The sequence below is a fragment of the Carcharhinus amblyrhynchos genome, chromosome 9 (assembly GCF_965287045.1).
Source record: "Carcharhinus amblyrhynchos chromosome 9, sCarAmb.v2.hapA, whole genome shotgun sequence".
NCBI classification, from domain to species: domain Eukaryota; kingdom Metazoa; phylum Chordata; class Chondrichthyes; order Carcharhiniformes; family Carcharhinidae; genus Carcharhinus; species Carcharhinus amblyrhynchos.
In genome coordinates, this window is record NC_137332.1 from 32,390,547 (window position 1) to 32,418,381 (window position 27,835).

General features: G+C 41.2%; 1 protein-coding gene across 2 annotated transcripts in view; it reads left to right on the top strand.

The window, feature by feature from the left end:
- Nucleotides 1-229: 229 nt before the first annotated feature.
- tesk2 (testis associated actin remodelling kinase 2) overlaps nt 230-27,835 on the top strand; it is a 110,908-nt gene continuing 83,302 nt past the window's right edge. For both annotated transcript variants that reach the window (XM_080195403.1, XM_080195404.1), the window contains exon 1: nt 230-313. The gene's annotated coding sequence lies outside the window, so the exon portion shown is untranslated. The remainder of the gene's footprint in view (nt 314-27,835) is intronic.

Genomic DNA, 27,835 nt, shown 5'->3' on the forward strand with positions numbered 1-27,835 from the left:
TTCCCCCTCCTCCCGCTCTGCGCGCTGTGGCCCCGCCCCCTCCCGCTCTCGATTCACCCTTCTGCTGCTGCGCCTTTCCAGCGGGACTCTTGTCTTCTCTCCGGTCCGCCCAGTGGCTGGGGTGCAGCGTGCGCAGGGGCGGCTGAGGGCACGTGCTGCCGCGCTGCTCCGCCCATGCTCCGTTTCCCGGTCGCTGAGTGGCTGAGGGCCGCTGTCCATCTGCGCTGGCGTTGGGCGAGGGCGCAGACGGATAGACGCAGTTGGGCGGCGAGTGCAGCGTCCTGAGGGCGGCAGGGGGACTGGTAAACAAACAGTAAGTATGGTGGGCTAGGGGTTAGTGTGTAAGTGGACAGTGGTCACTCAGAGGCCTGGGTGGGTTTGTTTATTGCGGTGTACAGAGTCTGGCTTTCCACCGGGTGTCAGCCCAGGGGCTTGGCCGCGCTTTTCAGACGCAGTTACTACAGGAGGAGTCGGGGCCTTTACTCCTTCCTATTTACACTGGGATCAGGGAGGTGGAGTCTGGGTGGGAGGTGGTCACAGGTGAATGAGCTTTCTGGTGTCTTGAGTGTGAACTGAGAGGCCCCTTGGCGATGAAGGAGTACTCGCTGTGTTTTTATTTACGTTTTGTTGTGAATTACAATATTTAAAACACTAAGTACACCCCAAATAGCTCAACAAACATGAGTATGATCCTAAAAGTCTAATTATTTTCCATAGGATGATAACTCAAGGCAGTTTCTGTTTAAATCCATGATGTTGACTTTTTTTGATCTAGTTTTCCAATTTTTTTTCTCTTGGGGAGTTTTCCAATTTTTCAGGCAGCTCCGTGCAAGGGTACAGATTTTTTTGTTGGTGAGCGAAGGTAACAAATACATTATCTGATTGACGGTCAATTTATTCCCTTTGACCTTTGATCTTTGAATTACATTATCACTTGACGAGAAAAAATGCAAACTTCAGCAAAACCCAGAAAGAAAGTTAAATTATTGACAGTAAGTTAATGTCTGGGTTGGTCTGTTGATAATTGTGAGGGTTGTTTTTTCCCCTCTAGTAAGCCGTCTGAACTGAGTACTAGCATCTGTTTGTCTTCACTTCTACAGCTGACAATTCTGCTGCCTAATAAGTTGTGGAGAAGGCATTTAGATTTCAGATGGACCAAAACCATAAAGTTTTGTTACAGGAAATTGAGATTTCAATGTAGAAGAAGCCAAACAATGCTGGAAATTGAAATTAAGATTCAAATTTAGAATATTTCAATGCATAATATATTAAGCATACTTTGCTACTGTTTTGCAAAACACTGGGAGTTCTTGCTGTTTTGATACTTTGGTCTTAGTGAAGGGCTGAATAGTAATATTCCCAGAAAAATATTTTCTTACTTTTACTTTACTTTTCTTTTCACGAATTACAAACCTTTCTGTAAACTTCAAATGAAAGAATAGGTGAATGAAATTTTGAAGTCTCAAATAGTTTTTGGTTATTCTTGAGAGTTGATACTACTGATCAGTGTTGTTTTCACAATGCATTTTGAAAGTAAATCTTGTATTTGATCAAGTAAACATTGAGTGAATATGTTTCCCAGATCATTGTTGCAGAATCCTATATTTGGAGGTTTTTATCAATGACTACATCACAATAAAAGAAAGACACACAGCTTTTTGGAAAATGGTTTAAATGTGACCCACAACTTTTTTAGTTTGTCTTGTGTTGTTGCTGTGTTTTTTTTTACCCCAATGACTCCATTTGAAGCAATATTCCATGGGTGGCATCTTTACCAGGGCTTGCCACGTGAGTCTTATCAAAAGTATTGATGGACAAAATGACTGGTGTCAATCACAGCAATCCTTATAAGATAATTTGCTGTGAATGATATCTTTCCTTTCATACTTGAATTACCAATCCTGTTCTTTTCAGGAATGCAAGATATGTGAAAAAAACTGGACAATCGGGATTGTTCTGCTGTAGAACAGAGTCATAAAGGTTTACAGCATGGAAACAGGCCCTTTGGCCCAACTTCTCCATGCCTCCTTTTTTTAATCCCTAAGCTAGTCCCAATTGCCCGCATTTGATCCATATCTCTCTATACCCATCCTGTCCATGTAACCATCTAAATGCTTTTTAGAAGACAAAATTGTACCCGCCTCTATTATTACTACTACTACCACCTCTGGCAGCTTGTTCCAGATACTTACCACCCTCTGTGTGGAAAAAGTTGCACCTCTGGACCCTTTTGTATCTCTCCCTTCTCACCTTAAACTTATGCCCTCTAGTTTTAGACTCCCCTTTTGGAAAATGTATTACTATCTAGCTGATCTGTGTCCCTCATTATTTTATAGACCTCAGACTCTGTTTCAGAGGAAAAAGTCCCAGTCTATCCAGCCTCTCCTTATAACTCAATCCATCAAATCCTGGTAGCATCCTAGCAGATCTTTTCTGCATTCTTTCCAGTTTAATATCCATTCTATTGACAGGGATAGAGGATTGATGAATAAGGGGAGGCTTAATAGAGTTTGATATTATGTTGAAGATAAATCAGAATTTGTTTAACCAGAAAACCAAATTTAAAATTGATTTGATTTATTATCGGCACAGAATTTAGTGTGTGGTGAAAAGTATTGTTTCTTGCGCGCTATGCAAAGCATACTGTTTATACAGAGGGAAACGAGAGTGCAGAATGTAGTGTTAGTCATAGCTGCGCTGTAGAGAAAGATCAACTTAATGCAAGGCAGGTCCATTCAAAAGCCTGACAGCGGCAGGGAAGAAGCAGTTCTTGAGTTGATTGGTATATGATCTCAGACTTTTGTATCTATTTGCCAATAACACAATTATTGGCAAATGAACTAGAGGCAAGATTAGAAATTCTTTTAATGCAACAAGTTCATAATTTGGAGTGCACTGTCTGAAAGATTGTTGGAAGCAAATTCAATAACTTTTGAAAGGGATCTTCCAAGGACTTTGTGTAGATATGTTGGACAGAATGGCCTCTTCCACCTCTAACAGGAATGCTGTCGGCAATTGCAGCATCCCTAGAGAGACATCAGCTGAGAGTGACTTGAACAATGTGTTACAGCAATCAAATCTAGGATTTCCATGGCCTTAATCTATGCTGTACAGTACATTTAATCATAATCATTAGTAAACTATATCTGCTAAATCATGTCAGCTGAATGAATCCTTGCATATTAATAACATTGCGTGTTATATAGAATTATATGGAATCCGCAGCTCAAAGAGGTTATTCAGCCCAACCACTCCATGCTGAAATTTATTCCCTAATTGAGCTGCTTCTCATCCCTTCTCTCAGCATAACTCTGTTTCTTTTTTCCTTCAAGATGTTTAATCAAGGCCTTGCTGGTCTTTTGACTCCAAAGCAGAATTTGTAGAGGTGCAGGGGAATTCTTTGGGTGTGCTAGTTTAGATTTATTCTGCCATCCCTAGATGATCTGATTGTGTATCAGATTGCTATTCATGAGATCTTACCGTGTACAAAGTGATGGACATCTTTGTACACATTACCACAATTACTTCAGAATTCCGTAGCATTAGTAAAAAGTAATCCATACAACTTTATATTTACTTGCCGTTTTACTAGGTCATGTATGCTTTGTACCTAAACTCAATTTATCCAGTTTACTAATAAAAAAAACTTGTGTTTTCAGTCTTAATTTCAATTGGCTTAACATCGACATCCTTTTTGGGAGAATTCCAGATTTCTATTACCATTTTCCAAGTTTTCTTTTATTCACTCATGGGACATGGGTGTTCCTGTCTAGGTCAGCATTTATTGCCTATCCCTAGTTGCTGTTGAGAAGATGATGGTGAGCTGCCTTCGTGAACTGCTGGGAGGAAATTCCAGGCTTTTGACCCAGCAAAAGTGAAGGAACGGCAATATATCTCCAAGTCAGGATGGTGAGTGACTTGGGGGTGCTAGTGTTTCCAGGTAGCTGCTGCTGCTGTCTTTCTTGATGGTAGTGAGTTTGGAAGGTGCTGCTTTAGGAACCTTGGTGAGTTTCTGTAGTGCATTTTGTAAATATAACACAGTTATGCTACTGTTCATTGATGGAGGGATTGAACTTTTGTGTAAGGGGTAGCAATCAGGCAAGCTGCTCCACTTGGATGGTGTCAAGATTGTTAAATGTTGCACTCATCCAAGCAAGTGGAGAGAATTCCATTGCACCCTTGACTTGTGCCTTGTAGGTGGTGGACAGGCATTGGGTAGTCAGGAAGTGAGTTACTTGCCATAAGATTACCATAGGCGGCATGGTGACATAGTGGTTAGTACTGCTGACTCTCAGCGCCAGGGTCCTGGGTTCGATTCCCGGCTTAGGTCTGTGTGAAGTTTGCACATTCTCTTCGTGCCTGCATGGGCTTCCTCCAGGTGCTCCGGTTTCCTCCACAGTCCAAAGATTGCGGGTTAGATGCATTGCCTATGCTAAATTGGTCCATGCTGTCGGGGGGCTAGCTCGGGTAAATTCATGGGTTATGGGGATGGGGATAGGGCTTAGGTGGGATTGTGGTCATTGCAGACTTGATGGGCGGAATGACGACCTTCTGCACTGTAGGATTCTATGATTGCTAACCTTTGACCTGCTCTTGTAGCCACAGTATTTGCTTGACTATTCCAGTTCAATTTCTGGTCAATGGTCAGTAAACTCCAGGATTTTGATAGTGGGAAGATTCAGTGATGGTATTGCCAATGGACCTACTATATATTAAGCTGATCTTTCTCTAAGCCCTATCTGTAATTGCAGCACTATATTCTGCACCCTCTCCTTTCCTCCTTCCCTACATACTCTATGAACGGTATGTTTTGTCTGTATAGTGTGCAAGAAACAATGCTTGTTGCGTCTATTGAGCTACAGTGAAAATAATAAATCAAATTGAAAGTCAGGGAGCGATGATTAGATTCTCTCTTGTTGGATATGGTGATGCACTTCAGTGGTGCAAATGTTACTTGCCGTTGTCAGCTCAAGCCTGAATATTGTCTGGGTATTGCTGCATTTGGGTTGTTGAAGATTATGACCTGTTTTTCTGGATTTCTCACCAGAAAAAAGTTATTCTGTATCTATTCATTGAATTATTTTAGAATTTTGAACTTTGTTACATCACCCTGTGTCTTGTAAGCCCCTTGAACATAGAAGTATAATTAAAATTCATAATTAAACTCATGAAACCTGGATATAAATCTGGTAAACTAGCTTTGTCTCCTTCAAGGCTGATGTATCATTGTGAGATGCAGACTTAAAACTGAATGCAGTATTCATGATGGTGTCAGACCAAAGCTCTGTACAATTGACCCATCATTTCCTAACTTTTGTACTCCAGGTTCCATGAAATAAAGGCCACTGCTCCATTATTCTTTCTGAACACTTTTTTAACCTTTGCACAATCTTTCAGTGATTCATGTACATGGATACCCAAATCTTTGCTTCTGCGCAGCTCCCAGTTTCACTGTTTGACTAGATGTTAGATTTTTTTCTCTTGGGAAATTTCTTACTGTTGAAGAACCTTCCCTCTAACATGCTGAACTTGTTAGCTGTACAGTCTTCCTAGTAACTTGATATTTCATATCTGGATAGATGTATTTATTGTTGAACTTTGGAACTGCTGACACTGAAAAAAATTGGAAGAATTTTCACACTCTCAGCTTTTCCAGTCAGCTTCTGTAGTTGGGTTTGCCAAGTTGAGTGGATATAATTACTAAACCAGGGAGTTAAGTAAGCATTGAGATTAGAAGTGAGGTCGTAAGGTCAAAATCAGTGAGTTATTGGCTAATCATTTTAATTTTGAAAATAACTACTTGCTGTTCAGTTTTGTTCATAGCAGTCTATAGTGATTCAGTTGTTTCTTGCCTTTTTGTTATTTTTTGTGATGTTTGCCACTCCAACAACTTGCACTTATCTATCATTTAGCTTTTCAACATAGTAAAACATCCCAAGCTGCTTTCTCGGAGCATTATCTAATAACATTTGACCCCAAGTCGCATGAGATATTAAACAGATGACCGAAAGCTTGGTCAAAGGGGTAGGTTTTTGAGCAACATCTTGAAATAGGAATGAAAAGTAGGAATGTTTGGCAGGTGGGTGGGGGGGGAATTCCAGTGCTTAGTGGTTGGCAGCTGAAGGCATGACTATGTGCTATGTGATTAAATTCAGGGATGCTGAAAAAGCCTGTATTGGAGGAGTTCAGATATCTCAGAAGATTGTTGGGCTGGAGGAGACGAGAAATTGGGAGGGAATGCCACAGAGCGATTTGAAAACAAAGGTAAAAATCTTAAAATTGAAATGTCACTTAATCGGGAGCCATTGTAGTTGGTGACCATGGCTAATACGTAAATAGGGATTGATGCATGTTAGGCATGGACAATGGGAAGGCAATGGTGTAGCAGTATTACGTCTAGATTAGTGTTCTAGGGTCATGCTCTGGGACCTAGGTTCAAATCCTACCATGACAGATGATGGAATTTAAAATCAGTAAAAGTCTGGAATTAGAAGTCTAATGGTGACGGTGAAACCATTGTTGATTGTTGTAAAAACCCATCTCGTTCACTAATATCCTTTAGGGAAGGGAATCTGGTGTCATTACCTGGTCTGGCCTTCATGAGAGTCCAGACCTACAACAGTGTGGCTGGTCCATAAATGGTCCAACAAGCCATTAAGTTGAAACAAATGAAACTGGATGGACTTCCCGGCATTGATCTAGGCACTGGAAATGGCAATGGCAAACACTGCCCTGTTAATCCTGCAAAGTCCTCACTAACATCTGGGGGTCGTGCCAAAAATGAGTGAGCTGTTTTACAGACTTGTCAAGCAATAGCCTGACATAGTCATACTTGTGGAATCATACCTTACAAACAATGTCCAAGACACCATTATCCCTGTACATGCCCTGTTCCAATGGCAGGAGAGACCCAACAGAGGTGGTGGCTCACTGGTATACAGTCAGGAGTGAGTTCCCTTGGAGTCCTCAACATTGATACCCGACCCCTTGAAATTTCAGGGGATCATGGTCTAGGAAACATACTGATCACCATGATATCCCCAACCATCATGTAGAACACTTGGAGGAAGTACTGAGAGTAACAAGGACATGGAATGTACTCTGGGATTCGGTGTCCATCACCATGAGTGGCTTGGTATCATCACTACAGACTGAGTTGACCACGTTCTAAATAACAATACTGCTAGACTGGCTGTTTGGCAGATGGTGAGGGAATCAACAAAAGGGAGAACATACTTGCCCTTGTCTTCAACCCACCTGCTGGAGATGCAGCTATCTGTGACTGTAGCAGTAGGAGTGACCAGCACATAGTCCTTGTGGAGACAAAGCCGCTTCTTCACTGAGAGCTTACTCTCCAGTGTGTTGTGTGGCACTATGCTAAATAGGATAACTTTGAACAGACCTGGCAACTCCAGACTGGGCAACCATGAGGTGCTGTGGGCCATCAGCTATAGCAGTACTGTACTCAACCAGTCTGTAACCTCATGGTCTGACATATCCCTGACTCTACCGTTACTCGTGAGCCGGGGATCAACCTCTGGTTCAATAAAGAGGGCATGCCAGGAACAGCACCACGTATACCTAAAAATTAGGTATTAATTTGGTGAAGCTACAACACAGGACTACTTGCATGCCAGACAGCATAAGCAGCAAGTGATAGACAGAACTCAGAAATCCCACAACAGTGGATCAGATCTGAGCTCTGTAGCCCTGCCACATCTGGTTGTGAATGGTGATGGACAATCAAAACAACTCATTGGAGGAGGTGGCACCACAAAAATCCGCATTCTCAATGATGAGGGAGCCCAGCACCTCAATACAAAAAATAAGCCTGGAGCATTTTCAACTTTAGCCAGAAGTGCTGGGTGGATGATCCACCTCTACTACCTCTGGAAGCCTGCAGCATCACCAATGCGAATCTCTAGCCAATTTGATTCACTGGCAATAGTACTGAAGACTTGAGTTTCAGGATTTGCCACTCCGCTAGCTAAGCTATTCCAGTGCAGCTACAACGCTAACACCAACAATGCGGAAAATTGTCCACGTATGTCCTGTCCACAAAAAGCAAGTTGCATCCAACCCAACCAATTACTGTCCCATCAGTTTACTCTCCATCTCCAGTAAAGTGATGCAAATGGTCATCAACAGTGCTATCATGCAATAACCTCGTTGATGCCAGCTTGGGTTTCACCAGAGTCACTCAGTTCCTGACTTCATTACAGCCTCACAATTACACTTGCAACAGTTTTTCCTACTGCCGCACTATAACCTTTGGTGTTCCCCAAGGATCTATCCGTGGCTCCTCCTATTTTTCATCTGTGGGTTGCCCCATATTGAATGCCAGATGATATTGCCATGTACACTGATGGCACCTATCACCACGTCACTTCATTGTTGTGAAATTAAATTTCCTTCTGTTAAACTTCATGAAGATTGAAGCCATTGCTTTCAGTCCCCACTCCCTGGCAATAATCCGAGATTAAACAAATCTGTTTACAACTTTCATGTCACATTTAATCCCAAAATGAACTTTGTTCTTTCACTAAGGCCACTTGTTTCCACTTCTGTAACATTTGCTTCCAAGACTTTGCTTCCTTGCCTCAGTCCTCTGCTGCTGAAAACCTCATTCTGGACTAATCCAATGCACACCCGGTGAGTCTCCCCACATTCTGCCTTCCATAAACTTGAGGCCACCCAAAATCTGCTGCCCATATCCTCATTTGCACCATCCTGTTCTTCTCGTTCCTGTGCTTGTTAATCTGCATTGGGTTCTGTTTCAAGCAGTGATTTGATTTTAAAATTCTCATCCGTTTTCAAATTCCTCTGTGGCAGTTTATAACCCTTCCTGATATCTGCAATCATCTACTTCAAGCCTCTTGGTATTCCCGATATTAATTGCTTCACCTTCTGTGGTTGTCTTGTAGAATAGAATCCCTACAGTACAGGAGGCGCCATTTGGCCCACTGAGTCTTTATCAACTCTCCAGTGGAGCCTAAGCTCTATCCCTGTAATCTCACACATTTACCCTGCTAATTTGCCTAACCTTGGTCTCATCTTGGGCCATTAAGGGGCAATTTAGCATCTGCCCAACCTGCACGTTTTTGGATGTGGGAGGAAATAGGAGCATCTGGAGCAAATCCATGCAGAGTGCAAACTCCACGCAGGCAATCACCCAAGGCTGGAATTGAACCCCGGTCCCTGGCGTTGAGGCAGCAATGCTAGCCACAGTGCCACCATGCTGCCCTTTATGAAGGAGCATTGAACAAGTTAGGCCTAAATACACTGGAGTTTAGAAGATTGAGAGCTGATACTGAAACATCTAAGATCCTGAGGGGGCCTGAATGGGTGGGTATCCAAAGGATGTTTCCTCTTACAGTGGAGACTAAAAGGGGACGTAGTTTTCCAAAGGACCCAATTTCAGTATCATGTGAACATTTGTCTATGCTATATTAAATCTGTTTGAAGGATCTTGTTTATGGGATCAGTTTGGGACAGCTCCCATATTCAATGTGTTATCCATTATCGTGATTGTTTCGTGTTGTTTGTAATTGATAGAAGTTATTGCTAATATTCTTAAGTAAACTTTGATAAAAGTTCCCTAGTCATTTGAATCATACCTGAAGTGAAACATCTCGTGCTTATCCCAGCCAACTTCAAGATGCAAAACTTATGATCCAGGTGGGCTCCATAAAACACTTTGGAATATCTGACCTGAACCATAACAATTGGGGGCACTCTTGCGGGATATAAAATCTATATTTCTTGATTGTCCTTGAGTTCAATAATCCCAAATCAATGAGTGGTGAACATATTGATGTTTTCTTTTCAGGTGTTGTATTCGTGTTTAAATGGTAGTGCTGTGTGGAATAATGGCTCTTTCAGAGGCTCAGAAGTTCTTGAGGGTGGAAGAAGTTACGCAAGGTGGTTTCCAAAGGATGGAATTGGCAAACACATTGCAGTTGACATTGCCTGAAGGTGTAAGGAAAGGGGGGATAATTGTGATGATAACTCAGCATTTAAAATGACCAGAAACGGAGTAATTGAAAATGGTTAGAATTCAATTACAAATTAAACAGCTTGAACATGAAAAAGAATTAAAGCAGCTTGAATTTGAACTAAAGGAAAGAGTGAATAGAGCAAGCCAAGGAAAGGGATGCAATTGCAACAGAAAAAGCAAAAAGAGAGGAACAGCAAGCAAAAGAATTGAAACAATTTGAATTACAAAAAGAAAAAGAAATTAGACTGCTTGAATTGCAGGCAAGGGAAAAAGAAGAGAAAGAATTTGAACTTCAGAAACTGGCAGTAAAAAGTACAGGTTGAGTACAATGATGAGGAAAGTGACAAGGAGCAAGAGCTTCGTAGTCAGAGTTCTGGAGATCTATTTAAACATGTCCAAGCATTGCCAAGGTTTGATGAGAAGGATGTAGAAGTTTTTTCCATTTCATTTGCAAAGTGGCTAAATGGAATGGCCACAGACTGTGGGTATTACTGTTTAAACAAAGTTGTTAAGTAGAGCTAGTGAAGTGTTTGCATCACTATCAGAGGAGATATCTGGGAAGTATGAAGAAGTGAAAAAATCCATCTTAGGTGCATATGAACTAGTACCTGAAGCCTACAGACAATAGTTTAGAAATCTAAGGAATGAACCTGGTCGAACAAAGTTTATTTAAGAATACAGTTGATGTGTATGGTAAGAATATAAACAACTTTTTATTAATTACAAAAAACACAAAACAACCACGATCATGTATAACCGTTAAATGAATATAGGAGCTGTCTCATTCAAACCAATTCCATAAACAAGACCCTTCAAACAGATTTAATACAGCATAAACTATACTTAAGTGATACTATAATTGAACTGTTTGGGTAAAGTCTGCAGTTCTCTGGATAGACTAGAACAGTTTGAAATCAAAACAGCTTCCCAAAACACCAGGGACCAGCCACCAACAGCAGATTGCCTCCCTTCAGAAAGGCAAGACCTTATTTTCAGACAACCGGCACAATTTCCAAAACCAGAGAGAGACACTTCTTTCCAGCTTAATGTCCCTTCTTAAAACCAAACTAAACAGCAACTCAATCTGAAAATGAAACAGCTCCTGTCACCTGACGTGCAAACCAGTTTTTCTCCTAATGCAGTCATATTTATCCAAGTAAAAATAAACAAACCCCATTTACGCAGCAATAAAAAGACTATTCCAGAAAAACCAGTGCCATAATGAGAAAACAACTGAAGCCAAAAAGGCCTGTTTACAATTGCAGTAAACGTGATTTAGAAAAAAAATCCCTTAAAGGTACACTGATGTCACACTGGGTTGTTGAATTTATTCAAGGCAGACTTAGTCAGCAAGGAAGTGGAGAGTTATGGGAATAGATAGAAAGTGGTGTTGAGACCACAAGGAGACCAGCCATGATCTTACTGAATGGTGGGAACAGGATCTAAGGGCCAGATGACTTGCTCCTGCTCCAATGTTCCTATGCTTAAGTTGTTTGGGCCCCAAGTTTTGGAAAACCCCATTTATAAGTCTCCACTTCTCTAACTTGCTTCCCTCCTTCAAATAATTCCTTGAAACCTACCTCTGATCAAAACTTTGGCCATTGGTCCTATTATGTCCTAATGTGGCTCAGTGTCAAATTTTTGACTTATCTTGCTTCTGTGTAGTTTCTTGGGATGTTTAATTGAGTTAAAGATGCTTTGTAACTGAGTTGTATCTGAAACATGGATGAGCAGCAGATGATCTAAGATTTGTGGTTAATTGGGTCAGGTTCATCTTGGGTACACCAAGATTAGGAACAAACTGGCTTAGCCTCAGACATCTGTCAAGGAGAGGGGTTGAATCAGTGCTGAGGGAATGGTGTTTGTCGTGGGGATCTAAGACTGGACTTTAGTCTGCCCGTTTTAGTTGGAGGCGACTTCATGATGAGGGATTCTGCCTTTGTCTCAGTCACAGGATGTCATTTGTAATTTTAAAAGTTGTTTCGGTTCATGACGGTTCATTCAAGGATTTTGGGTGAAGACGGGGAGATAGAAAACAGGGTGGTAATTTGCATGCCATGACTGTATAAAGTTTGGCTTTTGAGGAAAGGGATGATGTCAGATTTGATGTTCTTGTGGGAGAACAGGTGATATGGGAGCCAGAAAGGGAAACTGCATGTTAAGCAGTTTAGTGGGACCAGGGTCTAGGGAACAGGAAATCAATCTTGTGGACAAACGAGCAAGTGAACATAAAAGAGAAAAGCAAAATTAGAAAAGGATGTAAGTTTAGATGTAGTGAGAAGGGGGATCTTTATAAAACACTTTTTCCTATGAACTAATGCAAGAGATTGAAGTGGCAGTGGCAATTAATTGTATGATCTCAACCTTAAATGACAAGTCCACGCAGTCCTGCACTTGTTGGAAGTGAGAATAGTAGAGACAGGAAAAAGAGATTTTAAAAATGTTAAGTTACCGAAGGTGAGAAACCAATTTGAGATAAGTGTCCTCCATTTAAAGGGCTCCAATGTCAGTGGTTTGATAAGGTGTTGAATACGCTTAATGCAAAGGAAGTTGTACATCCTGTCTGTCTTTCAGATACAGTGCTAAGAGTTTCTCAGGAAGATTAAGAAGCCATTGCATATTGAAGGCTGAATTATTTTTGATGAGTTGTGTCTTGGGATGCTTTTCTAAGTTGAAGGACTTATATGTTGTTCTTGTATTCTCTTTACATTTTTAAACCCATGGTGTGTATGTTGTGGGGGTTAAAAAGGTTAGAATCCCTACAGCACAGAAGGAGGCCATTCAATCCATTGAGCCTGCACTGACAACAATCCCCAGGCCCGATCCCCATGACCCAGCTAATCTTCCTGACACTAAGGGGCAATTTAGCATGGCCAAACAACCTAACCTGCACATGTTTGGACTGTGGGAGGAAACTGGTGCATTCGCAGGAAACCCATGCAGACACGAGAGAATGTGCAAACTCTACATAAGCAGTCACCCAAGGCCAGAATTGAACCTGGGCCCCTGGCACAGACGGGCAGCAATGCTAACCACTGCGCCGGCGTGCTGCCCCTTATGTAGTGTCATGAGTCCTGGGAAATCTACATGAATCACTTTTTACTTGACCAATTGGAAATTTTTATAAAAATCATTTACAGGTCATGAGCGTCACTGGCTCAGCCAGCATTTATTGCCCATCCATAACTGCACTCCATTTCAGAAGGCATTTGAGAATCATATGTAGGCCAGACCAGGTAAGGCCAGCAGATTTCCTTTCTTGAAGGACATTAGTGAACCAGATGGATTTTTATAACAATTGACGATGGTATCATGGTCATAATTAGATTTTTTAAAATTATATTCAAATTTCACCATCTTCCATGGTGGGCAAGTTCCGTTTCTATCTAATGGAAGGCAAAATTGTCAGTGTTGAGTAAATGAGGAAAAAACCCTCTAGTACTTCCCTATAATTTAGCATCATAAAACACAAGTGCAAAAATGATTCATTAAAAGTTGAAGAATGTATCTGCAGACATGGTACTTGAATATGCAATTTGTTTTCCTGTGTTAAAATTTTCTTGTGCTCGCATGCAAATATCAAGTATTCAATTACTTGTACAGAGAAACTAAAAATATCCTCTGTGCAGGAAACCAAACTGTTCACAGAGCAATCCGTCAGCTCAATTACAGTCTTTCTGACTTGTCACTAGAAGTGCAGAGATAAGAGTGAGAACAGTTGACAAGAGGAAAATTTCTTGGTAAATGACCTGTATTATAGAAAGAGAGAATTCTAAAACTGTTAATGCAGCATATTTTGATGCTGTTCCTGCAAAAGATACTTAGTTGCATTAATTTATGTTACAAAATGATACAAATGTTGATTTTTTTAAACATGTACTTTAAGGTTTCAAACTACGTTCAAGCTGCTATCATCAATTTCCTTTCCAAAAGTTGTATTTTCAACTCCCCTGTCCTTGAAAACAACTTCCCCCATATCAAAACTGCTTTCTGTCTGACGTACTTGAGCATAGCAGGCATTGGTGAGGCCGAATTTAGAATATTGTGTGCAGTTTTGGTCACCTAGTTACAGGAACGATGTAAATAAGGTAGAAAGAGTGCAGAGAAGGTTCACAAGGATGTTGCCGGAACTTGAGAAGCTGAGTTACAGGGAGAGATTGAATAGTTAGGACTTTATTCCTGGAGCATAGAGGAATGAGGGGAGATTTGATAGAGGTGTATAAGGTTTTGATGGGTATAGATAGAGTGAATGCAAACAGGCTTTTTCTACTGAGGTTAGGGGAGAAAAAAACCAGAGGGCATGGGTTAAGGGTGAAAGGAGAAGAGTTTAAAGGGAATATTAGCGGGGCTTCACTCAGAGAGTGGTGGGAGTGTGGAATGAGCTGCTGGATAAAGTGGTAAATGCGGGGTCACTTTTAACATTTAAGGAAAACTTGGACAGGTACATGGATGAGAGGGGTGTGGAGGGATATGGTCCACGTGCAGGTCAGTGGGACTAGGCAAAAAATGGTTTGGCACAGACAAGAAGGGCCAAAAGGCCTGTTTCTGAACTGTAAATTTTCTATGGTTCTGGATTATTTCAGGCCAAATCTGTAAACCCCTTTTCCGTTACTTCATGTTTGAATCTCTCCAATCTGATTTCTACTTGTGATATAATGGTGAAACACATCTAATAAGTTAGATGACCTGTGATGCACTATCCTTGTCATTTTGACCTCTTTGCAGACTTTTAGGTGGTTGACCACACCATCCTTCTCCAATGCCTGTCCTTTAGTGTCCAGTTGAGGGAACCTGCCCTTTCTTTGTCCTCTTCACACACTTTTTAAAAATTTATTTCTGGGATGTTAGCATCTCTGACAAGGCCAGCATTTATTGTGCATGCCTAATTGACCTTGGGAATGTGGTACTGAGCTGCCTTCTGGAAATGCTATAATCATGGTACACCCACAGTGTTGGATGGAGAGGAAGCTCCAGGATTTTGATCCATTGACAATGAAGGAGAAGTGATGTAATTCCAAACCTTGGGAACTTTAGGTGGTGGTGTTCCCGTGCATCTGTTCTTCTAGATCGTCGAGGTTGCAGGCTTGAGAGGTGCTGTTGTAAGAAACTTGGTGAGTTACTACAGATTCAGAGGGTATGGCTGGATATAGATTGAATTCTTGGGCAAAGAAATGGCAGATGGAGTTTAATCCAGACAAATGTGAAATGATACATTTTGGAACATCAAATTTAGGTGCGAATTATACAAAAAATGGCAAAACCCTTAGGAACCTCTAGGGGACTAACCCCTGGGTAGTCACATGAGCAGCCTGGGACTAGAGGGATACAAATGAATGCTCTAGTTGGACCAATGAGCGGCACAGGCTTGGAGGGCCGAAGGGCTGGTTTCCTGTGCTGTACTGTTCTTTGTTCTTGTTCTTGAGCATCAATATACAGAGGGATCTGGGCGTACAAGTCTACAGATCCCTAAAAGTTGCAACACAGGTGGTTAAGGTGGTCAAGAAGGTGTACAGCATGCTTGCCTTCATCGGCTGGGGCATCGAGTTTAAAAGTTGGCAAGTTATGTTCCAGCTGTATAAAACTTAGTTCGGCCACATTTGGAATATTGCATGCAGTTCCAGTCACCACACTACCAGAAGGACGTGGATGCTTTGAAAAGGATGCAAAGAAGGTTTACCAAGATGGTGCTTGGTCTGGAGGGTTTTGGGTATGAGGAGAGGTTGAATAAACTCAGATCCTTTTCATTGGAAAGACGGAGGCTAAGGGCGACTTGATAGAGGTGTATAATATTTTGAGAGGCACTGATCATGGAGATCATAGAAACCCTACAATACAGAAAGAGGCCATTCGGCCCATCGAGTCTGCACCGAGCACAATGCCACCCAGGCCCTACCCCCATATTGCTACATATTTACTCACTAATCCAGGTGTCTCAGGACACTGGCCATGCTAAAATTGCCCTTAGTAAACCTAACCTGTACATCTTTGGACTGTGGGAAGAAACCAGAGCACCTAGAGGAAACCCACGCAGAAAACAGGAGAATGTGCAAACTCTACACAGACAGTGACCCAAGCCGGGAATTGTACCTAGGTCCCTGGAGCTGTGAAGCAGCAGTGCTAACCACTATGCTACCATGCCGCCCAATAGAACAGTCAGAGGCTTTTTTCCAGGGTGAAAAGGTCAACTGCAAAAGGGCGCACGTTCAAGGTGATAGGGGAAAAGTTTAGGGGAGACGTGGGGAAAATTTTCAGAGGTGGTGGGTACCTGGAATGCACTGCCAATGGAGATGATGGGAGTAGGCAAGTTAGCAGCGTTCAAGGGTATCTTGATAGACAAATGAACAAGGGACGAACAGAGGGATAGAAACCGTGTATGGGCAACAAGTAGTGGGTCTCGTTAAGGATTGGGGATCGATGCAGGCTTGGTGGGCCGAAAGGCCAATTCCTTTGCTGTATTGTTCTTTGTACCAAAAGCAAGGTTGCAAACCCAGTTGGATTTTCTTAATTTGGGGAGATCATCTTTCCCCTGCGTATCTCGAAAAACATGAAAGTAATCTCTTGAGCTCCCACATCCGCAGTGTTTCTTTTTCTAAGCTGAGTCAGTGGACTTTGATATGAAAAGTAATCTTGGAGTTCAGCATCATTGTCTCAAGAAGGGAAATGAGTCCCCTTGGTCTTAACAATTCACTATTTTCATGACACTGCAAACAGCATGATTAATGTCCGGGTTATTCTTGTAGTGGATCCCTGATGTGGAAAATTATCTCGTTCTCAGCGTCTTATTAAATTGTCCCAAATTCTTTTTAAATATCCCATATTTATCCCAGTTAAATTTGTTGATCCATATCTGATTACATTTTTCAGTTTATTCCAGGGCAGCTTCAAATGTTTAATATAGTACAAATCTGATCCTTTTGTTCTTTTCATTGATTCCATTGATTAAAATTTTCTCTCATTTCAAATTTATGAATTTTTCTGATTAAAATAGAGTTGAGATTTGTCTTTGTCCGTGAATAAAACATCATGAAGCACAATTCAGTCGGCTCTGCATAGCAAATAACAGTTCTTGGTGACAAACTAATATTTGCAAATTTTTGATTTGGTATTTGGGGAACAGCATGCCAGCAATATCGAACTAGCATTCTTTCAAATAATCTCCTACAAAAGCTTACTTTGTTTAGCAACTTTTGAACGCTAGAGCATAACCTACCTTTGTAGCGGCTGTCTGGGAACTCTTGTACTAAAATGTTTTCCTGAGCTTTTAAATAAATGGTGATTTTTCTTAGCTTTTCTTGCCCTTTTCCTCAGCTGTTAAGTTATTGCCATAATTAGGATCTTTTGTTGAGAAATGACAGTGCTAATCAAACTCCTTGAACACTGTACATAGAACATAGAACATTACAGTGCAGAACAGGCCCTTCGGCCCACGATGTTGCGCCGACCAGTTTAAAAAAAAACAACAACGACCCACTAACCTAAACCAATCCCTTTTCGTCCATAAACCTGTCCACAGACCTCTTAAACGCCCCCAAACTAGGCGCATTTACAACTGCAGCAGGCAGGGCATTCCAATCCCTCACCACCCTCTGGGTAAAGAACCTACCCCTGACATCTGTCCTATAACTACCCCCCCCTTAGTTTAAAGCCATGCCCCCTCGTGCTAGATTTTTCCATCAGAGGAAAAAGGCTATCACTATCCACCCTATCTAAACCTCTAATCATCTTATATGTTTCAATAAGATCCCCTCTTAGCCGCCTTCTTTCCAGCGAAAACAACCCCAAATCCCTCAGCCTCTCCTCATAGGATCTCTCCTCCATACCAGGCAACATCCTGGTAAACCTCCTCTGCACCCTCTCCAAAGCCTCCACATCTTTCCTGTAATGTGGGGACCAGAACATATACTCCAAGTGCGGCTGCACCAGAGTTGTGTACAGTTGCAACATAACGCTACGACTCCTAAATTCAATCCCCCTACCAATAAACGCCAAGACACTGTATGCCTTCTTAACAACCTTATCTACTTGATTCCCAACTTTCAGGGATCTATGTACACATACACCTAGATCCCTCTGCTCCTCCACACTATTCAAAGTCTTCCCGTTAGCCCTATACTCAACACATCTGTCATTCCTACCAAAGTGAATTACCTCACATTTCTCTGCATTAAACTCCATCCGCCACCTCTCGGCCCAGCTCTGCAACCTGTCTAAGTCTTCCTGCAAACTATGACACCCTTCCTCACTATCTACCACACCTCCGACTTTGGTGTCATCAGCAAATTTACTGATCCACCCAACTATACCCTCATCCAGATCATTAATAAAAATCACAAACAGCAGTGGCCCCAACACAGATCCCTGAGGCACACCACTTGTAACCGAACTCCATGATGAATATTTACCGTCAACCACTACCCTCTGTCTCCTATCCGCTAGCCAATTCCTAATCCAGTTCCCTAGATCACCCCCAATCCCATACATCTGCATTTTGTGCAGAAGCCTACCATGGTGAACCTTATCAAACGCCTTACTAAAATCCATATATACCACGTCCACTGCCTTACCCCCATCCACCTCTTTGGTCACTTTCTCAAAAAACTCAATAAGGTTAGTAAGGCACGACCTACCCGCCACAAAACCATGCTGACTATCTCCAATCAACTCATTACTCTCCAAATAACTATAAATCCTATCCCTAATAATTTTTTCCAAAACCTTGCCCACAACAGAAGTGAGACTCACCGGTCTATAATTCCCGGGGAAGTCTCTGTTCCCCTTCTTAAACAATGGGACAACATTCGCTAACCTCCAATCATCTGGTACTATACCAGAGGCCAACGACGACCTGAAGATCAGAGCCAGAGGCTCTGCAATCACTTCTCTTGCCTCCCAGAGAATCCTGGGGTAAATCCCATCCGGACCAGGGGACTTATCTATTTTCAGACCCTCCAGAATATCCAGCACATCCTCCTTATCAACTGTAACACTGTCAATTCTACTCCCCTGCAACCCAGTGTCCTCCTCAGCTATATCCATGTCCCCCTGCGTGAACACCGAAGAGAAATATTGGTTCAATGCTTCACCAATCTCCTCCGGTTCCACACATAACTTCCCTCTGCCGTCTATAACTGGCCCTAACCTTGCCCTAACCAACCTTCTGTTCTTGACATACCTATAGAACGCCTTAGGATTCTCCTTAACCCTATCAGCCAAAGTCTTCTCATGTCCTCTTTTAGCCCTTCTTAGCTCGCTCTTCAACTCCCTCCTAGCCAATCTAAAGCTCTCTAGTGCACTATCCGAGTGCTCGCGTCTCATCCGAACATAAGCCTCCTTTTTCTTTTTAACCAACGAATCAACTTTTTTGGTGCACCATGGTTCCCTAGCCTTACCAATTCCACCTTGCCTGACAGGGACATACCTATCACAGACTCGCAGTAGCTGCTCCTTGAAAAAACTCCACATTTCGGACGTTCCCAATCCCTGTAATCTCCTAGTCCAACCTATGTTTCCTAATTCTCTCCTAATAGCCTCATAATTACCCTTCCCCCAGCTAAAACCACTGGCCCGAGGTTCATGCCTATCCCTTTCCATCACTAAGGTGAACGTAACCGAATTGTGGTCACTATCACCAAAATGCACACCAACTTCCAAATCCAACACCTGATCTGGCTCATTTCCCAGCACCAAATCCAATATAGCCTCACCTCTAGTTGGCCTATCTACATACTGAGTCAAAAAACCTTCCTGCACACTGCACAAAAACTGACCCCTCTAACGAGCTAGAGCTATAACAATTCCAATCAATATTAGTAAAGTTAAAATCCCCCATAACAATTACCCTATTACTTTCACTCCTAACCAGGATCGTCTCCGCAATCCTTTCCTCAACCTCTCTAGAACTTTTAGGAGGTCTATAAAAGACTCCCAACAGGGTGACCTCTCCTCTCCTATTTCTAATCTCCGCCCATACTACCTCAACAGACAAGTCCTCATCAAACCTCCTCTCTGACACTGTAATACAATCCCTGACCAATAATGCTACCCCTCCCCCCCTTCTACCTCCTTCTCTACTTCGACTAAAACATTTAAACCCCGGGACCTGCAGCATCCATTCCTGCCCCTGTGGTGCTATCCTGACACTGTGGTGCTATCCTGACAAATGAGGCATATACAGCCTTCGAGTCCACATTTGTGAAAAATCACTTGCATGCCATTCTTTGTTGAAAGTTGAAAACCATTGTACACTTTTTTTTGTGGAACTCAATATAGGGCATAGCAAAGTGCTTTGTTTTGGCAACATATACTATATGCTTAATAAATTAGTAGGCTGTGATTTTCAGTTTGAAATATCAGTCCACCCAATGACTAACATAGATCATAGCACATAAAATGAATTGTTATCAACAGCTACCATTTAAAATTTGATATGGCATTTATTATATATTCATCAGAATGGTTGTCACCCTGAAACATTAACGCTCCTTTCTCCAAACCGCATTTACATTTTTTATTTCAGATTTCCAACATCTGCAGTATTTTGCTTTTGTCTTGCCAATATAAACAGTGCTTCACTGTGACCTATAACATGGCATTGCAAGGATTACCAAGAGAAAAGCAGTAAAGAGAAACTATGAAAGACCAAAAGATATCTCTGAGGCAGCCACCACATCTTATGGGGAGTTCAATCATCTCTATCTCTCATTCCTAGAGCATATTTTAAAAGAGGAACTACCAGTGCACCTGAAATCTGATCCACAGCTCTTATGGAACTTGTTTCTAATTTCAATTCTCTAAGACAAAAAAAACCTAATCTCAAACCATCCACTTTTCATTTTCTATTACATTCATCAATCTTCGTCTAAAAATTTAGACTGTAGTTGTACTTCTGGCATTGTAATATTCTAACTACGTTACGAGTGTAGGCTTTTGCAGAAAAAGAAAATGAGATTTGTACACATTCAAACTAGTACACAACAGGTTTTATTGAAAGAGCTGCTCTCTATACTGCAGTGTCCAAAATTAAAAGTAAAACAGCAACCTGTGCAAATACCCTAATGACATCACCATCAAATAATGTAATCAACTCGCTTAAAACAATCTGCAAGCCGTTTGAATATATAATGGGCAGGAACAGAAGATGCTTTTTCGGCAATAATTTTGGGAAGTGCAAGATAAACTAATTAAGGTACTTACCTCAACATGTTAAACATTTGCTTGTGGAGACCTTCAAACATGTATATCTTGGGATTCACGACAGGTGAACATTTTTGCCTCAGTATTTCAATCTCTGTCTGCTGGAAGAATTGTAGGTCAAGTTTTTAATGGATCTACAAACCTACCGTTTTGCCAATTATTTGAAATCTGCCTGCTCTAGTTACTGACCTTTTTGCTATCAGAAATTTTCTCCTCATTTACCAAATCAATACTCTTCATGATTTTGAACACTTTTATTCAGTGTACCCCTAACTTTCTCTGCTCTAAGGAAAACAACTCCAGCTTTTCTTACTTCCTCACTTAATTGAAGTTCACATACATAATGGCACCAGGGATGTGGCTGTAGCAAGATTGCCCAAGAAGGTTGTCTTTCCGAACTTGTGCTGACTGGTAGTAAACAAACATGGGCTACGTGAGTTTGACACTTTTCTCCTTTGATTTAAACTGCTGAGTTTTTCATTCCATCAAATTCAAAATTATTGATTTCAAGCATTGATATGCTTATCAAAATAATGATAGTGGCTCCCTTGAAAGCAGCCTGTGATGAACTGAAGCTGATTGAAAATCCATTTGAAAATGATATTCACTGAAAGCAATTGAAATCCAATGTAGTTGGAATATCACACTGCCAGAAGTGCAACTACAGTCTAAATTTTTAGATGAAGGTTGATGAGTGTAATAGAAAATGAAGAGTGTATAGTTTGAGACTAGGATTTTTTGTCTTAGAGAATTGAAATTAGAAACATCTTCCATAAGAGGTGCACTTGGTAGTTCCTCTTTTAAAATATGCTCTAGGAATGAGAGAGAGATGATTGAACTCCCCACAAGATGTGGTGACTGCCTCAGAGATATCTTTTGGTCTTCCATAGTTTCTCTTTACTGCTTTTCTCTTGGTAATCCTTACAATGCCATGTTATAGGTCACAGCGAAGCAGTGTTTATATTGGCAAGACAAAAGCAAAATACTGCAGATGTTGGAAATCTGAAATAAAAAATGTAAATGCTGTTTGGAGAAAGGAGTATTAAATGTTTCAGGTTGACAACCATTCTGATGAATATATAATAAATGCCATGTCAAATTTTAATGGTAGCTGTTGATAACAGAATTCATTTTATGTGCTATGATCTATGTTAGTCATTGGGTGGACTGATATTTCAAACTAAGATCAAAGTTTCCACGGCCTACTAATTTATTAAGCATATAGTGTATATTGCCAAAACAAAGCACTTTGCTACGCCCCATATTGAGTTCTACAAAAAATGTTAGTGAAATGAAGAGAACTTTTGCAGAGCATGACTGTTGGATATTGACTGTAAAATACACTCTCTCAAAAGTCTTATCCAAGTCTATCAAAACATGCCCTTCAATTGCTGTGAACAACTTTTCTCAAGAATAAAAATGTCAAAACAGAATTAAGATAACTTCTGACAGACGGGCATCTATCGGGAATAGTCTGCATCAGTACAGCAGGTGTATTGACAGACATTGAATACCTGTGCAATCAGAACCAATGCCAAATATCCCAAACTAGTGTTTGTTATAGTGACAAGAAAGTAAGCCAATAAATTAGTCTTCTGATTGGAAGCTTGTGCATAATGCACATTTGTTGTTTTGATTAATAGCAAAATGAATTTCTAATGTGTTACCTTCCCAAAAGTTCCTTACTGGCCCCGTGAATGAGAGAACTTGAAATGCAGCCCCTTACTTGGGCTCAAGGAATTTATTATATAAAAAGTTGTTAAGATGTATGCACAAATGCAGGATTTTTTAAAATAGACTATAGATGTAAAACTATTCTGGTGGGTGAAGGTATTATTCTGTGTATTATGATGCAGATGCAGACCTGGTTCAAACCCTGCCAGCACCCATGGCGCCAGATCTCAGAATCAACATCTTTAGTGAGGAAATGAGAAAAATAGGGAAACAATTGTGTTGACAACTTTTCATAAAGAGCATTAAAACTGAAGTGAAAACTAAGTTGGTGTTTTAAAATTACAGTGCATATACTTGCAAATCAAAACTGCAGTAACCTAGAATGCATGCGTACTTTGTGCTGCTCCATTTGGGGATCACCTCTTTTAACATAGCGCTGAGCGCACTGTCTAAGAAAACTCATCTCCAGTCTCTGCTCATTGGCCAACTCCAACTTACCTGGAAGAACTTTCATTGACCTTGGTGTATTTTTCTGGAAGCTGTCCATTGTTGGATCTACAATTTATTTTCACAACTACTGTTACCAATAAGCCAGATGTCAAGAAAAACTGTTCACGCACGGTTTCTCTCTTGCTTAGTCTATGACTGTGATGCATCTTGCATGCTTTGGTGCAACAGTTGGCTGCATTTAAAGATCTGGTAGGTCACTTCACTGTCCTTTTTAATATTTTTAAAGCCCAGTTCTTCCATCAAACTGTCATCCTCCTTTGCTTTCAGTTTTTTTCTCAAGCTTCTGCAAAGCAGCTTTATAAAGTTGCTCTATATTAGAGGTGATATAAAAGCAAGTTGTTATGTATAATGAATAATTTACATGCAATCTGTAGGTGAGATTTTAAATCAAGGAATCCAGGCATTGAGCGTAATCTGAATTGGTAGTTTGTAGTGTATGTTATCACTTTAAACAATGCAGGCAAGTTTGTTTCATGCTGTTGTCCTGTTTTCAAGCAGTAGAGAATGTTGAGCTTTGGGGGAAAAGGGGGAGAAAGATATTTTCTGGCATGAGTTCTGAGAGAAGAACAAGTGGGATGAATTTACTCATTTCCACTCTGAGGATGTGCATCTTAAAGAGGAACTGAATTTTATAGAAGATTAAAGCTTTTCAAGTAATTTTCACTTTTGATCTTTTTAAGTCAGGATGTTAAAATAGTGCATGTGCACTTGTGCTGCCTGGAATCAATTTACTTCATGATGGGTATTTGGTAATCTTAATGAATAGTTTGTTCTTGTACTTCTTTTTAATGGTTGTAAAATAACTGCATAAATAACAAGGACAATGAATTACTGCAGTTTGTAATAACAATTCAAATGAAATCATTTTTGACCTGTGGCATTTGTTTTACTGAGCTTAATTTCGTGGTACAAGGTTACTTTATCAAATTCAGATCTTTTGTGCTTATAACATAGTTCAGTTTAAAACGTAGACTCTTAGAAAACCAGTAGCAATAATGAGTTCTAATTATGGCTTTTACTGTTGATGAGAAGGATGTCTGTTTTTAATTTGTCTAATTTCTCCTTTTTAGCTTTATACGTATTCCAAGAATCTGCTATATCAATACCATTTGAAGGCTGTTATGGACTTTACATCTTCACCTAGAATGCAGATTTATAAAATGGCATCAATTAAAACCTTTTGAATGTAATACCTTGTAGATGTAAAAGTGAAACCAATTTTTAATGGGTTAAATCTTTTGGATTCGGCATATAAGAACAGATTCACGTGCTCGCTCGTGCATGCTTGCGCTGTCTCGCTCACTGTCACGCACCTCGTCGCTCATGCACGATCTCTCTCAGACTCGCTTGCACTCTCTCTCTCTGCCCTCGGTAGTAAGGACATGGAATGCCCTGCCTGCAGTAGTTGTGGACTTGCCAACTGTAAGGGTGTTCAAATGGTCAGTGGATAGACATAAGGATAACATTGGAATAGTTTAGGTTAGAGGGTCATTAAATTTGTTCCATTGGTCGGCGCAACATCGAGGGCCGAAGAGCCTGTACTGCGCTGTAATGTTCTATGACTTGCTCGCGTTCACACACTCTCCCTTGTTGGCTTGCACGTGCTCACACTTTCATTGGCTCGCTCGTGCGCGTGCATTCTCTCTCCTCGATTGCTCTCTCTCTGTCTCGAGCGCGTCCGCTCTCTGTCGAGCCGGCTCGCTCACGCGTGTGCGTGCGTTTGCGCTCTTGAGCCAGCTTGCTTGCGCCTGCGTCTGCTTGCTTGTGGTGCTCTCGTGCACCGGCTTGCATTCTTTTTTTTGTGCAGGCCTTTCGCTCACCCACTGAGCAGTTTGAACACCTTACTAAGGGTAGGAATTCGGGATGCAGTGAAGAGATAGGCCTCATTGCTTCCCCTGACTCAGCAGCAAAATGTGACAGTAACTGGCTGTGATTAGAGGAGGAGCAGCTCCTTGCAGAATTTTTCATTGAACTCAACCATAGTTTGAACACAGCACTGCAGGCCAGATATGGATGCTTGATGGCTGTGGCCTGTGGACTGGGGTTTGGGCAAGCCTGAGGTAAATCATGGCTGATCAATATCCAAGGTTTCTCTACTTACCTTGCAATGCAAGTAGAATCAGAAATGTTTGAAAAACTGTGCAGTTACAACAAAGTTGTATTTGCTTTTTTTCTCTTTTGACATCAGAGGGAGGTGCAGAAAGGCATTTAGTGTCTAATTGCATGACTGATCTGTGTAAATGGACTGAGTTTAGCCTGCCATGGTTAAAGCAAGTCAAGCCCTTGTAACAAAGCAACAAGTATGCCATTCAACCTGTCGCATATGCTCAGCCATTTATGTTATGTACAGAACCAAAGGTTGTGCAATTTACCAGGTACCAGTGATCCCAGTCCTTCTGTATGCTTCTGAGACTTAGATGTCCCAAAGCAGGCACCTTCTAAAGCATTGGTGAAATGGAAGGAAGGCACTTTGGGAGACTTTGGGAGCATGCAGAGGTGCAGTCAGTGCAATCGAGGGAGTGAAGCCTTTGAACAGCCCATCGATCCAACCCTTCAAGCATCACCTTCCCCGAGTGTGTCAAAGTTGCAGATCATGTGTAAAATTTTCTACCACTTTTAAACCTATTGAATCGGATTAGAAGCAATTCATCCTTAATGCCAAGGGAAGACGAAGTAGCTCAGTGGTAAAGAAAGAAATACGTGCATTTAAATAGCATCTTGCAAGACTACTGGTGGTTGTTAGAGTGAAGTGTAGCCACGATAGTATTGTAAGAAATGTAGTAGCTAATCAATTGAAGGATAAATATTGGCCAGGATGCCATGGATAACTCCTCAATCCCCTTAAGATCCATGGACACTATTTTGATGCCCATCTAAGAGGGCAAACAGGGCCTTGGCAAACTGTTTCATGGAAAAGTGCTTTCTGAAGATTGCCAATTAAGACTAATTTGATTGAGGTTTTTGGCATTTTTAAAATAATTGATAGGGGAGATTGAAAAGTTTTCTTTTAGTGAAGTAGCCTAGGTCAATTGGGCATAACCTTAAACCAAAGCCCACAAGGCTGCGTTCTCAGCCCTTACCATCTTCCTTATACACTGTAACTGTGTGGCCAAATTTCCCTCCAACTCAATTTTCAAGTTTGCTGATGACATCACTGTAGTGGGTCATCTCAAACAATGACGAGACAAAGAATTTCATTAACCTGTGCGACGACAATAACCTTTCCCTGAATGTCAACAAAATGAAGGGGATTGGAGTCGACTTCAGAAGTGCCATGGAGAACATGTCCCTGTCTACGTCAATGGGGACCAAGTAGAAATGGTTGAAAGCTTGAAGTTTTTAGGTGTCCAGATCATCATCAACCTACCTTGGTCCCCCCATTCTAACACTCTAGTTAAGAAAGCCCACCAATGCTTCCACTTTCTCAGAAGACTCAGGAAATTTGGCATGTGAGCAATGACTCTAACCAACTTTTACAGGTGCACCATAGAAAGCATTCTTTCTGGTTGTAATGTGGCTTGGTACGGCTTCTGCTCTGCCCAAGACCGCACAAAACGATAAAAGGTCGTGAATGTTGCCCAATCCATCATGCAAACTTGCCTCCCATCCATTGACTATGTCTTTACTGCCTGCTGCCTCAGCAAAGCAGCCAGCATAATTAAGGACCCCACGCACCCTGGGCCTACTCTCTTCCACCTTCTTCCTTTGGGAAAAAGACACAAAAGTCTGAGGCTACGTACCAACCAACTCAAGAACAGCTTCTCCCTGCTGCCATCAGACTTTTAAGTGGACTTATTTTGCATCAAGTTGATCTTTCTCTACACCCTAGCTGTAACTGTAACACTACATTCTGCAATCTCTCGTTTCCTTCTCTGTGAAACAGTATGTTTTGTCTGTACAGCACACAAGAAACAATACTTTTCAATGTGTTCTAATACATGTGACAATAATAAATCAAAGACTATTGAGGAGCAAATTTGGGATATGCTGGATATGTGGAACTAAAAAGCAGCAAATGCTAGCTCAATCAATTTAAAATATTAAGATTAATAGATTTTTGCTAGCTAAGGGTATAAAGGGATAAGTAGCCAAGGTATTTCGATTGAATTAGGATACAGATCAGACATGATCTAATTGAATGGCAAAGTAGGCTTGAGGATTTGAATAAGAACATAATAGGTGCAGGAGTCGGCCGTCTAGCCTTTTGAGCCTGCCCCGCCGTTCAATAAGATCATGGCTGATCTGAAAGTGGTTCAGTTCCACTTTCCTGCCTGCTCCCCATAACCCTTAATTCCCTTATCGATCAGAAATCTATCTACCTGTGACTTAAACGATAGCTATTCATGTTTCTTTGGTTGGCGATGGCAGGCTGGTGTGGTGCCTGGGGTGATCTGGTATTGTCACGGTAGCATAGTATGTGTTTTTTGATCATGATTCATCACTTGTGAATTTTGTGACCTT